Source organism: Lissotriton helveticus, chromosome 9, assembly GCF_964261635.1.
Source record: "Lissotriton helveticus chromosome 9, aLisHel1.1, whole genome shotgun sequence".
Lineage (NCBI taxonomy): Eukaryota > Metazoa > Chordata > Amphibia > Caudata > Salamandridae > Lissotriton > Lissotriton helveticus.
The window spans coordinates 1229311842-1229324441 of record NC_136070.1 but is presented as its reverse complement, the minus strand read 5'-3'; positions in this window follow the sequence as shown (position 1 = coordinate 1229324441).

Here is a 12600-nt window from a genome sequence, read left to right as displayed (position 1 = left end):
GAGATGGAAGATAGTCAGTTTGAGATGGCACGTCAGCAGCTACCTGAAGTTGTATGATACTGCCTTGTCTGGGTTGCAGGACCAGGAGAACTAATGGATGACACCGATGCTCCTTCTCTTCCTATGTGGGAGGTCCACATGTTGGATGCTGTAACCTGTGAGGAGGCGGATGTATAGGATGTTTGAGGATGTGGAGGTGAACCTCCTTTCTGTGATGAATAGGATGTCAAGCTTGTGATAAGTGTTGCGGTCTCTGATGGCTGGCGCATATAATACTGCAGAGCGAGCATTAATAAGTTGGAATATGTGTTGTGTAGCCTGACGGTCTGGTAGCTGATGGTGTCTGTATGGTGAGTATTTGCGTCATCGAGGTCCAGGTGTTTTTATCAAGATTGGAGGTAAGAGGAGCTGGGGGAGGCACGTGATTTACTCTTACCATGTAACTTTCAGTAGAACTGTTGTTCTGGTCATAGACCATTGCTGTTCCTAAGAGGCCCTTCCGTCTGGGTGAAGCGATGCCCTGAAGAGTTGACTGAAGTAGAATTGGCATCAGTTCCTGTTCGATGGATGAAGGGAACTGCAGTAATGTCACTTTCTGTGCAGATAGATGAGGGGAAGTCCTCTTGTCTGGCTTCTTCTTTTAAAGATGGTTTTGGTGGCATATCACTGATGTCACTTCCTGTGCAGAGCGATAATGGGAAGCTAATTACATGCTTCAAAACTATATATATATAGATGGGTGCATAGGTGGACAGATGGACAAATAGATAGGTAGACAGCAATCATCTGAAGAAAGTGAAAAATCCATTCCCTAATTTGATTAACACGTCATTTATGTGCTACCTTTCATTACCTTTCAAGTTCACTTTTTCAGGGAGAAATCAAATGATTTGTTATAGAAATATGAGCAGCTTTTTGTTCACCAAGTAAAATATCTTAACTTTAAACCCCGTATAAAATATTTAAACGAATATTAGCCTGCAAAACTGATTAACAATGCACTGGTAGTCATAATTTCAGTTTTTGAACTCACAGTCTCACACAAGATTATATCTAGAGAGAATGTTATTCATTTCATACATGCTGCATCCTAAAACAAAACAATCAATCTATGTGGCATTGGTTAGGTTTTATGTGCAAAACACAACCACGTTGCTGTAACATTTAATCACAACAAAGTTTGAAACTAAAAAGGCAAATTTTGTGCAAAGTCTGCTGTGTTTTTTGCTGTCCTTTATATCTGTGAAACAAGCAGAGTTTGTGATCAAATCTTCTGCCTCTACAGAGTCACTGGCCTGCCATATAAATAAATGTTTTGAGCCCTACAACGTGACTGTCTACCCCAGCTCTACTACCTACACAGGCACTGACTCACCATGTGAATAACCAAACGTATACGAGCTTTTATCTGCATATCGCACACAGGGGGATATTATCAACGCTTTACGTTAAACGTTGCAAATCATGCTTAGCGCGATTATGAATATCGCCGCCTATCGCTGGTTTACACCACTGTGTTAGCGCCGTATTTACAACGTCTTTCTCACAGGTGATGTACAAACCTGCGATAGACGGCGATATTCATAATTAGCGTGTGAAAATCGAGCAATGATTTCACACTCTAATGAAAAGCTTGATAATAGGGGAGTGTGGACGTAACGAAGCAATACACCTCCCATTCAAAACATGCCTAAGTCAAGTTTTGACCAGGCGTTAAGGATCCTGCAAAACCACGGTTAGCACGGCTTTCATCATCGATTCGTGGTTTCAGGGCTGCGTTGTAAATAACGCAATCTCCTGTTCGTCACCTTTTGTCATGGTGTTACAGGAAGGTACGCCAATTTTGTATCTCATTAGTGATGCATATAGCTAAGATGCATGGCATTACAAAAACGGCAGCTAACATGCACTAATGCATGTTAGCGCCGCCTTGTTAATAGGGCGATTACATTATTGCTGCTTTAGCAGCAAAAACTGTCGCTAAAGCGGCGATAATGTCCTTGTATATATGCCCCACAGAGTCAGAGTGATCCTGGCATCTACCCCAGCCCTACCGGCTTGCCTTCCTGAGGAACTAATCTGACGTGGCAGATTCCTCCCCCTTCCCCCCCACCTCTGTGCAGGCCTTCCATGGGACCCAGAGGCTCACATGACATCTGACACTTGCATTGGGGGTCTCTCTTAAGACGTATGGCTGACTCTGTCCCAACCATAGCAGCCTCTCCAAAGTGTACTTTTCTTAGCATGTGCGGTCGCTTGTTTGTGCTGGGGGGGACATTTGCTAAGTGGCTATTAGTTAAAAGTTAGTCTGTGGACTTTTGTAGTGTGTTACGTGTACGTTGCACCGTGCATTCTGCGCACCCGCCTGCTCGTCAGATTAAATCTTGCACACTGTCAGTTTCCGTGTGCACATAAACTATTTTACATTTTAATAAACACACATTGGGGTCCTGTGGTTTTCCGAAGTGATGACTTTAGTGGAGCACTGAGACCTGCCCCACCACCGTTACACGCAATGATTTGACAAACACCGGCTTGTTGTTTCCTTTGCGTGAAACCACATCTGGTAAATAAGTTTATGTTTCAAACGCTGGCCATTAGCAAAATTAAAATTAGCACAACTATGGTTGGCCAGGATCAAACTGTTCTTTCCTGCTGCGAGAGGATGGAATGTTCCTGCAGAAAAATTAAATTACTGTGGGTCCGATTCACAGAACTAACTGAAGACAAAATCCTAAAGTTACTACTTTTGCTATTCACAGAAGTTAGGAATTTGTCTTAAGTCTGTCTTAAGTTTGTTTTGAGTTTGTCTTAAGTCTGTCTTAAGACAAACTTAAGACAAATTCCTAACTTCTGTGAATAGTAAAAGTAGTAAGTTTAGGATTTTGTCTTAAGTTAGTTCTGTGAATCGGCCCCTATATTGTAAAAAGGCTCAACATTTTATTTTTTTCGACCAAACCATTCTGAGTGGCAGAGGGGCTTCTGCTTTGCATTGGGAGCAAGTGGAAATGTACTGCCTGGATCCCCTCACAGTCGCACATTCAGGCAGCAGAGTTTACAAGTGCCTGCTATTTCAGCTGCACCTTAACCCACAGAGATCCATGCAAAAAAAGCAGGTTCCCTCGACCTCTTTCCTAGTAACACTAGTTGCATTGTGTACCTAGAAGAAGCTCGGAGGAAAGTGAAGTTATGCTGTCCCAACAGTGAGGACATCTGAATTGCATCAAAACCGACTCAGACAGAAGACAGAGGGGAATATTTACAAGAAACTGGCAGAGCGCGCTGTTATGCCAAAATTGGTAACGCCACGTTCCGACGGTTTCAAAACGCAGGGATGCGCTGTATTCACAAGAAGGTGGCGCACCCCTGCGTTACCCCTAGCGCTGGCGCTAAAAAAGCTGCCTTGCACCACTAAGGTGATTTGAAAGTTATGTTATGTATGGTATTTTGATCTCCCATACAAAAAACAAAAGATGTTATATACTACTATTAATTGAGTTTGGAATTCTAGTAGTACTTATGTTGCCAATTTGCATCCATAAACAATAATATTAATAAATAATAGCACAACACTAAAATTACATTTTTGTGGCATTTGTGCTTATTCCCTTGCATTGGTAAATTTGTGATCACTTTTGTGACTGATTGTAAAGTACAAATATTTGTAAAATAATTCCTAGGGCGATGCTTTGCATTTTTGTTATTAATGATACCCAGTCCTCATGGGATTATTGGGTGGCTCTATTGTGTTTAATATTGCACCAGCGTGCCGTTTTGCTAGGGTGCCTGCACTGCAGGGGCGATTGTTTATGTGCAGGAAGGGACACCTTCCTGCACATAAACAATCTTTAAAGGTGATTTGCTCTTTCTATGTGTGCTGCAGAATGCAGCATACATGGAAAGAGCAAAATACGAGGAGAAATAAAAAAAATTCTACTTGTCTCGCTTGCTTAAGAGCAGGTATTTCTGGCTGTATTTTTGGCGCTACACCATGTCTTGTAAATATTGGGCAGTGTCAAAAAAGCAATGGGTGTTGAGGTAGAACGCCCACTGCAACTCCCATTGCACGCCCCTTTCATGCTAAATACTGTGTGAAAAGGGGTATTATTTAAAAGGCGGCGTTAATCCCCGTTAAGTGGCTTAATGCCACCTTGTAAATAAGGTGGCTTTAATTCCTTGTAAATATGCCCCAGAATGTCCAATAGGGATGGCCATGGCTCAGAAAGCATCACTTTCACCAGTTTCTTTGAGTTTTGACTTATAAGGCACCGTATTTCATGTGTCTGGGCCCGGGCTTTCATTTGGCACCCTAATGAATTCTGGGAGTTGTGGTCTTGCTTTGCTTTCATTAAACCAAATGGACTAATGCGCTTGATATTAATAATTTATTAACGAAAAATCCCATTGCACTTGAAATTAATAATTTATGAAAGATAAAGAAAACTTGGAAAGTTGGCAGGTGGCTTACCCACCATTGGCTAGGTTGCCAAAAATACAAGGAAACAGTGAAGGGCAGAATTCAAAGGTTAAACTCAAAAGACCCTTCTGCTGTCTCTGGTCTGTAATTATATCATGTGTTGAATCCGCCCTCACCACTTCATTCCCATCATACCCCAGATCATGATGGCTTACCTCCGACTCCAAGCCTTCTTTGATGTGAACACTTGAATGCACGCAGACAAGAGTGATTTACAACGTTTAAAAGTCTCCTCTGCGCCTAATTCACAAAAAGTTGGCAGTTTGGGCAGTTTGCTCCTGCAGGGTTACTCCTACGTTTGGAGCAAGCTTCCAGTTTTATTGCAATTCAAAAAGACGTCTGGCTCCACTCCGAGGAAGCTGCAATTGTCACACTGTTCACGTGCAGAATCATTTACGCATTCCAAAATGTGGCAAGTGCACATTACCGAATGGGTAAATGTTATGCATGAATGCATTTGCTATTTTTAACTCTTTTTTTCCACAGGAAAAAAAAGTTTTCCCAGGAAGGAACCACGGGGCATATGTATTAAATAATCTATTTGCGAGTCTCAAATAGCGATTTATTGAGAATCGCTATTTCAGAATTGCAAACGAGATGTATTTAAAAATTCGCAAACAGTTAGCGATTTCTTGCCATTCCTTAACTGCGATTAGCAAATTGCGAATCGCAATTAAGGAATACCTTCCCATTCATTTCTGTGGGCCAGGAGGCCCATAGAAATGAATAAGAAGACATTCTCAATTTGCGATTCGCAATTTGAGAATCGTAAATTGAGAATGCTATTCAAGGGTGCCTCAGGGTGTCCAAAGGACACCCTGAGGCACCCTTTAAAGAAGCATTTGTGCACATATGGCGCACATACATGCCCTAAGGGCATGTATGTGCACCACATAGCACTTTGAAAAATGCCAAAAAGTGCATTTTTCATAGAAATCGCAAATTACCACCAACTTGAAGTTGGTGGTAATTTGCGATTTCTTAAGGAGAAATCGCACATCTTAGGTGCTTCATACATTTCATTTAAGGAATCGCAATTTGCAATCCCTTAAATGAAATTGCAAAATAGAGACTCGCAGATTTTGCGATTCTCTAATTTGCGATACACTTTTGGGATGATACATCCCAAAAGGCCTTTTCCCGTTCGCAAACGGGCCGTTTCTGAGAATCGGCCCGTTTGCAAACGGGAAAAGGGCTTGATACATATGCCCCCACGTTCCGTCTTTGCCCCGCACTCCTATCGCATCCTAGAATACCCGCAACCAACTTATTGTAGAGATTTTTTTTACTCTGTTATTTTCTGTGTAACTACATTCATTTACAAGTAGAAATTAAAGCTTTGATTTTGTTCTCATAAATGAAACTGTTTGTACCCTTTGATATCACCTAGATGTGAAAATTAATTTGCGAATTGGGTGCCTGGTGTTGATACTAGGCAGATGTCTAACTTATTTTAGGGATGCAAAAATAATGCCAGTTGTAGTTCAGGGAATGGGTGGATGAATGAATGAACGAACAAACGAACACAGGGACAGACTGACGGAAGGATGGATGGATGGATGGATGGATGGATGGAAGGATGGAAGGATGGATGGATGGATGGATGGATGGATGGATGGAAGGATGGAAGGATGGATGGATGGAAGGATGGATGGATGGATGGATGGATGGATGGATGGATTGTAGAGGTCCGCTATGGCCACCATTACCGCCAACCATCTCATAAGTCTAAAGGTAGATGTGGGGGGCTCATGGTTGTAAATATTCATAATCAACCTCGTGAAACAAACCTGGGTGTGCTTCAGGAGAGTGAAAATAGTTGCTTACAAATGTCTCACAAACATACATATCTCAATAAAAATGATGCATTGGCCGGACTACAAAGTAAATGTAGCCAATCACATACATGTTGGTAGATGACAAGCACTTTATTACACAGGACAGAGTGCGAACAATTCATTGGGCGCATTGTTTGAGTGTATGTAAGTGCAGGCACACAGATGATGGGTATAGGCCAGTGGGGGATATTAGGAGGGCTGAAATGCACGAACTTTACACATGAGAGTGGAATACATATCTGTTACATTTTATGCAGAACCAGGATTTTAAAACAGGGGTTGTATGCATTGTCGACGCTCCCATTCCTGGTCCACATACATTTTACTTTAGTGAAGCAATCACTCATGCTCCATAGTAGCCTCCATATACCAAAACAATGCTTTGTGACCTTATATTTTTTATTTTTTTGATAACCCTTAAAATATATATGTGCTACTAGATGCATAATTCGCATACGCACTAATTGTTTAGCACCGCACCAGCTGTGAACATGCACATATAAGAAATATGTGTTAGCTATTAAAGGATATAAAAACAATAACAATATCTTTTGGCACTCAGAGGCTCTTGGATGCATTTTAATTTGTGTTTATATTGATTCATTAATTTCTGCAAGTTGGAATTATGCATTACACATGTTTAAAGGAATCCTACATAACCAGTGTGCCTTTGTCTTGCTGGTGCAAGACCAGGCATCATCCACAAGTTAGAAAATGTGCCACCAAAGTGTCAGAAAAGTGGACAAAGACTGGCACTCTTCTGAAAGTGAAATCTGGTAATATGCAGCCTTTAAATCTACATTTGAAAAATACCTTGACCTTCCCAACTCTCCAAACATCTCTTGAATTTTGGGCAGTGGATGGCAGTCAGGAAGTATATTCTTATTAGGTGACAAAAGGTCGGCACAGAGCTGCAACTCACCAGTTTTGTTTTTTGCAGTAACTAGGGGAATAACCTGTCAAAAGAGTTCCCATATTTTATGGTGTCATTTTTGTCTTTCAATATAATTTTATGCTCAAATCCAGCTGCATATTCTAATCGGTCACTGTTAGACCTGGCTTTTTCAGCGAGTTTATCCCAAGTCTTTGGCTTTTTGGCCTCCTGATTTTGACCCTGTTTTTTGGTTTTATGACTCTTGGCACTTTACCACTGCTGATCAGTGCTAAAGTGCATATGCTCTCTGTGTAAATTGTGTTTATGGATTGGTGTTTCCACGATTGGCTTGTTTGACTTACTACTAAGTCCCTAGTACAGAGCACTGTGTGTGCCAAGGGCATGTAAGTCAAATGCTGCTGGAGGGCCTGCAGCACTGATTGTGCCACCAACACAAGCAGTCTTGCAAAAGGCTCTCAGACCTGCCACTGCAGTGTCTGTGCACAGTTTGGTACTGCCATGTCGACCTGGCAAGTGCACCCACTTGCCAGGCCCTAACCTTCCCTTTTCTTACACGTGAGTCACCCCTTAGGTAGGCCCACGGTACCCTTGTGGGCAGAGTGCAAGGTATGTCCTGATGTGTGTAACATGTCCCAATAGTGAACTGCATTGAATTCCATTTTTCACTATTGTAAGGCTATCTGTCCCGTAGGATAGAATGGGAGTTTATTTATAACATCTTCAGAGTATAACTTTCCATTGGGAAAAGATGCAAAGTTGGAGTTTAGCATGCCTGAACTCAGAATATAAAAATACATCTTTTAGTAAAGATGTTTTTATATTGTTTATTTGAAACTACCACTTTTAGAAAGTTGCCATTGTCTTGCTTAGCCATCCTGTGTGCCTCTGCTGGTTTGTGGATTGACTGTCTGGCTTTGGTGTGACAGGGGATGGGGATGTGCATTCACTGTAGACAGCCACTGGGGGGTTGAGGTGTGTCCTGCCTTTCCTGGATGAGTCAGGGCTGGGTTGAATAGACCTAGGCTGCATTTAGAGTAGTGGGAGGAGATTTCCTTGCACCTGAATGGGCCTGGTCTGCCTTACACAATGCTGTCTCCACCTCCGGCCAGGAAGCTGGACCAGAGAGGACAGAACTGGTTTTGACTGAGGGGACAGGGCTTCTCTGCCACAAGAGAACAAAGAAAAATGGAATAGAAATTTTGAGGCCCAGAACCCAGTACTTTAGAATACTTCAGGACTCAAGAGGAACCTCTGCCAAGGAGAAGAGCTGGGAATGCTGAAGGAAAAGTACTGCCCTTTGCTGTATGATGTCTGGGGTTGGCCTGCAGTGGCTCTTTCTGCCAAGGAGAGGACAAAGACTTTGCTGTGGGCTGTTTCTCCTGATTGAAGAAGATTTCCAAGGGTTTGTAGTAGAGCTTGCCTCCTGTTCTGAAGTCTTGGGGATGCAAAGACTTCACCACCAGCTCCCCTGAACTTCCTTGCTGGGAGTTCTGACCTGCCAAGAGGTGCCTGTTGCTATTTTGGGCCTCTTGCGGTTGCTCCTGCTATCGGGAGCTGGTAAAGAAACACAACTAAGAGGAGCACGATGCATCCACACCCGTTTCCGATGCATTGCTGCTGTGCCACTGAAGAAACCGACGCAATGCCTGTCCCCAGCTAGAGAAATCTCTGCACACTGAATCTCATACACCGATCTCTGAAGTCTGAGATCGCCGCATCAATTCCGATGCAGGAACTGCTCTGCGGCTGCAGGAACCGACACACGGTGGGACCGCTGCTGGAGAGACCAACGCATCGCCATTGCCGCCGCAAAGAGAACCGGCCATCCCTGATCTTCAAACATTGCACTGGGGGGCGGCAAGTCTACAAGAATGCCGAGGCCACAGTAAGAAACTGACACATCATCTCCCCGCACAGTAAGAAACCAACACATCAACCGTCCCCCCTTCAGTAAGGAACCAATGCATCACCTCCCCTGCGTGGCAGTAAGGAACCGACGCATCACCTCCTCTGGAGTACGGAACCAACACATCACCTTCTCTGGGCGTAAGGAACCGACGCCTCACCTTCCTTGCAGCAGTTTCTGTTTAAGATTTTGACACATTCAAGGTACTTTTTGTTGAAAGTGTCACATCTATAGTTTGCTATGGACAGAACTGTGTTTGCCTTCTAAGGATTTCATTTGAATTACTGTATTGTGGATTTTTGTTGTTTTGGTTTCGTTTGGTTTAGATAAAGAATACTTATTTTTCTAAACTGGTGTGGCGTCCATTTGTAGTGCTTTCACTGTATTACTGCATGTGTGCACAGATGCTTTACACACTGCCTCTGAGATAAGCCTGTCTGCTCGTGCCAACCTACCAAGGGTGTTAGCAAGGGATTATTTTAGAAGTGTATCCCCCTTACCCTGACTAAGGGGGATACTTGGACAAAGGTGCAAACCATTTCCAACTAGAGAACCCCATTTCTTTTTTTTTTTTAAATATCTTTATTGAATTTTTTTAGTTACAAAACCCTCCCCCCCAAGTCAGACAGGTTCAACAGAGAATACTTCACATATAAACACAGAGAAAATTAGGAAATTAGCATTCGTATAAATCATACATTACTATCTAAATAAGTCAATCAAACAACCAAAATGATTTATAATCATAACAAATTAAATTTTACAGTTTTTCAATCGCGCTAAGTATAGCTTTATATTACAAGGAATTACCTTGGTGTTGGGACCACTCAATTAAGGGATTCCAGATTTTCCATCCCTTGGCCCTCCGTCTTCTACCTGTTCTTTTATATATAGCCATTTCCAAGTTAAATATAGCTAACAGTCTAGAGAACCACTGTTGAAAAGATGGTGAGTTAGGGTCCAGCCAGGCGGAGGCGATACAGATTCTTAAGACTGCCATGGCAATAAATATTAGTTCATGTCCAGGGGATGGTTCTGCAAGATTAGTTGCCCCAAGCAAAATCATTTCATTAGAGAGAACTATTTCGGTTTTTAGAACATTAGTTAAAAACTGTCCGATGCTCAGTTTTAAGGCGGATAGGTTTGCGCAGGAGGAAAATATGTGTATGCAATCTGCATTAGATAGCGTACATCTAAAACAGCATGTACCCCTCCCAGTTCCCCATTTAGCAATTCTATCTGGGGTATAATACATAAAAAAGCAAGTCTTATAAAACTGTGCTTGCAGTTTGGTCGACATAAGTATAGTTTGGGATAGTTCATAGGCATAATTGAATTCTTCCATAGTGTTTGCCAATTTTCCCTGCCACTTCTGTGCTGTTTTCTCAAGATTGTCCGGAAATAGAGATAACAAGAGAGAATATATCTCACCAATTGTAAATTCCTTGTTTTTTTTCAGAATTTCTGCTATCGGAACTTTGTTAAAGGAGGTATTTTCCCTAATCCTTCGTGTTAAAAAATCTCTGATTTGCAGATATTTAAAAAAATCCCTCCACTCCAATTGATATATTTCCCTCAAGGTTTCAAAAGAGTGTAACCCTTCATCTGAAAAAAGAAATCCAAGATGTGTAATTCCTGCTGTAGTCCATCGATTAATACATGATCCTCTGAAAATTTCAGGGAGAGCCGGATTGTTGCCTAGCGGAGAGTAGAGCGAGAACCGTCCTATGCCCAGTAATTTCCTCACAGCCTTCCACGCTTTGAACCCCGCTAGTAAGGTCTTTAGGCGGACCTTTTTGTGGTAGCTATCATAGAGAAATCGCCATAGATAGCCTTTACTCTTATTTCCTAGTATCAGCTGATGAATTGATGGTTGGTCATCACCTGCGACTGTCTCATTGTTATCTAATAGCAAAAAGAGTTTGTGATTATATGAAAGCATACATGCCCAATAATATAGCTTAAGGTTAGGGAGGGCCAAACCTCCTTTTTCTTTAGAAAGAGTCAAAAGCTTATAGGCTCTTCGAGGTTGTGAATAGGACCAAATAAAACTAGAGAAAGTACGCTCCATCAGTTTGAACCAATATTCGGAGATTTCCAAATTAATTGCTCTGAACATGTAGAGCAGTTTAGGAAAGTAAACCATTTTTAATGCATTTACCCGGCCAATCAAGGACAAGTGTAGATTATTCAAACAACGGAGATCTTTCTGCATTTTATCTAGCAGGGGGTTCAGATTTAGTTCGACCACCTTATCGGGTTTGGAAGAGATACATACCCGTAGGTAGGTCGCTTTTGTTGTCACACGGGGATCTATCATGGTGCATTTATCGTTTAGGACCACTTGGGTTTTACTCTGATTGAGTGCATAGCCGGCCACGTTACCAACGTTTTTGGCCTCATTTTCAATCATAGGTAAGGCCAATGCCGGATCTGGTGTTAGTATGGCGATATCGTCGGCATAGGCAAGAGTTTTAGTCATGTAGCCTTGGGACAGTATAGGAGTAATACCAGCATTAGATTCTAAACTGCGAATAAAGGGATCAATGTAGATAGCAAACAACAATGGGGAGCATGGGCATCCCTATCGAGTACCCCTTGATATTGTTAATTCTTTGGAAAGATTGCCATTTACCATCACTACAGCCTTAGGGTCGGTGTATAGTTTTTGTACCGCCTGAATAAATCCTTGTTTAAAGCCCAGATGACCCATTGCCAGCCACAGAAATGACCAGGAGACCCGATCAAAGGCTTTTTCGGCATCGAGGAGAATGAGCGCCATTGGGTCTCCTGTCACCTCTCTACTGTCAAATAGAGTGATCACTCTATGAATATGATCTGTGGTTCCTCTTCCAGGTATAAACCCGTGCTGGGAATTTGAAACAAGTTTGTGTATTAATAGTGCCATACGATTCGCTAATAATTTGGAGTATATTTTTGAATCCACGTTGATTAGGGTGATGGGGCGATACGAACCCATCTGATCCGGAGGTTTATCTTTTTTCAGAAACACAACTATTTTGGCTTTCGACCATGACCTTGGTGGTTGACCCCCTTTAAATATGTGCACACATAGATCTAAAAGAATCTCTTTGATTTGATCTAAAAATGTGATATAAAACTCCAGAGGGATTGAGTCCAGGCCAGTTGCCTTTCCTCTGGGTAACGCCTTCACTGTCTCTAGGATTTCTTCCAGGTCTGGTGTCTCCTCTAGATCATCTCGATCCTCTTCATCAAGTCTACTAGATGTTCCTTGATTTAGGTATTTTCTCATGCTGTCTGTATCGGCCCCGCCTTCCTCTAAGTATAAGGTGCTATAGAAGTGCCAGAATGCCTCTCTAATTTTATTGTTTTCTGAGATTAAACCTTCCACTGGGTCTAAAATTTCCCGTATGAGGTTCTGAGATGTTTGTTGTCTCATACGTATGGCCAGTTGATGGCCAACTAATTCGCTTACTTCGTACATTTCCTCGCTATAGGCGGT